Here is a 2,515-nt window from a genome sequence, read left to right as displayed (position 1 = left end):
GAGTACAATGCAGAGTTACCAAAATAAAATAATAGTTTTTGCCAACTTTCTTTGAGAACATTTCAAAGCTTCTTGGTATTACAAATACATAGAATTTTGTATACTTGGAGATAATAGCTCAAAAGTTAAGCGAGGAAAGCTACTAGAGCCAACTATTGAACAGAATAGTCGTGAGGGAGAAATAGAATAAATAAGTTTATTCTTATTAATTAGTAACAGATGAAAGTTTACTTTGTTATTTTTGTTAATAGGAAGACATAAATTTGCTTGTGGTTCTCAAAATAAGTTTCGGATTATTATATTTCCATTTTGATTTGTTTTTATCTCATGTCTTCAAATTATATTACTTGTTCTAATATGGAATTTGAACTCGTTTTATACAGGTTCATCTGGAGACAAATTAAATTCATTTATTCAAATATTTACCATGTTTTGATCTTTGTGCGACATTTTTATGGAATAAATTACACGTAGAATTAACGCCTTTTTAATGTAGAGAATAGTAGAGCCAAATTTGTTTATTCATTGTTAGTGCTATTGACGGTAAATGTACAAGTATATTATTATACTTGAAAAATATTCTTTCTTATTTGGAATAATTCGTAAGATTGAAATTTTAATTCAATCTAATCAATATATTACTACCAATACTATGCTCCAAGTAGATAAGGTTCATTTTCTATAATCATTATACCGAATATTTATTCAAGCTGGGAATGTGGTCTTAATCAAGTTATAGCAAATTTATATAGGTATTGGAAATTCGAGAAATGCACAGAAATAATTTTATAGAAACCTTTGTAATAGTATTAGCTAAAAGTGGATTAAATTTTCATTTAATTTATATACTATTCTAAATATAAACAAAAATCTAAGACAGGAACAGCACCTGGTTTTATATACAGAGTGTCCCTGAGAACCGACACAGAGCAGAGGCATATAAGGCAGCCCAGAATATGATGATTGGGGCCAATTTATCTTTGTGTCAAGTTGCTTTCCTGAGGAGTTATAGGGCCCAAAATTTCGAAAAAAAAATTTTTATAGTTGTACTTAATTTTTGTTTAAAAATGAATTATTATAATGAAAAATTATTAGTGTTTTTGGATGAATAAAAAATTACTGAAAATGTTTTTTAAACTATAGTAACAAAACAATTATTTTGTTTTGATCTACTATAACCCGCTATAATAAATATTTCAAATGCGCTTCCGCCATTTATAAAAATGTGAAAGATGCCGCGCGAATTCGCCGAATTTCGAAATTACATTGTAACTGGACAGGACCGGACTGAGGACTAATTTCGTGAGCTTGATCGTAATACTATTGTATGGATTATACCTTTCTCGATATAATAATTCTGCGGATGTTTGATATCAAATCAAGCCGAAATATTTATATTGAAGTTGTCTAAAAACTGAGCTGGTTAAGTAAACGAAATTCAGATTTACACGTAAAGTTTACGCTTGTTATTAAAAAAAATCTTAATCCCGACTTTGGACCTTATTCTGCTATCTATTCAAGCAGACATTTTGGCAAATGACGTTTTGGAAATCATGGACAGAGAGAGGATTTATATATACAAAAAATATCAGGAAATATATCTTCGTAAATAAAAAAGAGAAAATTTCTAAAAAAGAAAATATTTAGGAAACAAACGACAGGCATGCAGAAGAAAGTTTGATTGATGGTGGATAATTCTGTGAGTTTCCAAACGTGAGAGGTAGGTTGTAAATTTCATAAGCCAGCATAGAAAAACCTTTTTATTATATAGAATTTGATTTTATTATTCAATATATTTCAACGATTGAAGCGGTCATAAAGTTTTTTGTCTTTAGCTTCAAAATAGGCTTCAGTTTTTAATATAATTTCTTCATTGGCGCAAATTTCCTGTCCAATGAGCATCCTCTTGAGTTCTAAGAACAGCAAAAAGTCGCTGAGGGCCGGATTTGGAGAAGGTGACGAATGCGGAAGCAATTCGAAACATAATCATGCAGTTTTGCCATAATTTTCATTTATTTGTGACAAGTTGCATTCTCTTGATGGGACAGCACTTTCTTTTTGTCCAAATATAGCCGTTTTTCTGCGATTTCGTCACCCAAACGTTCCAATAAGGCTACGTAATATTCCCTGTTCTTGGTTTTTCCTTTTGAATTTGATCGTTGAATATTAGATATAACAAGTGGATTCCAAAACATTGATGCCATAACTTTGAAAACCGACTTTTACGTCTTTCCACGATATGGAGTCCATTTATCACGTGCAGTCCAATCGGATGACTGTCGATCGGACCCTTTTGTGAAATAATAGAGCCATGTTTCACTCATTGTCACATATCGACGCAAAAATTCAGGTTTAGTGCGATTGAGCAGCTCCAAAAACTACTCAGAAACTCAATTCATTATTCTTTTTGCTCGAATGTGAGCTCGCACGGCACCCATTTCGAACAAAGCTTTCGTTTATTCAAATATTAATTCACGATATGTTCAACACGTTCTTTTATACTGAACACACTGCT

The sequence above is a fragment of the Diorhabda carinulata genome, chromosome X (genome assembly GCF_026250575.1).
Source record: "Diorhabda carinulata isolate Delta chromosome X, icDioCari1.1, whole genome shotgun sequence".
NCBI classification, from domain to species: Eukaryota; Metazoa; Arthropoda; class Insecta; order Coleoptera; family Chrysomelidae; genus Diorhabda; species Diorhabda carinulata.
This window is presented reverse-complemented; position numbering follows the sequence as displayed.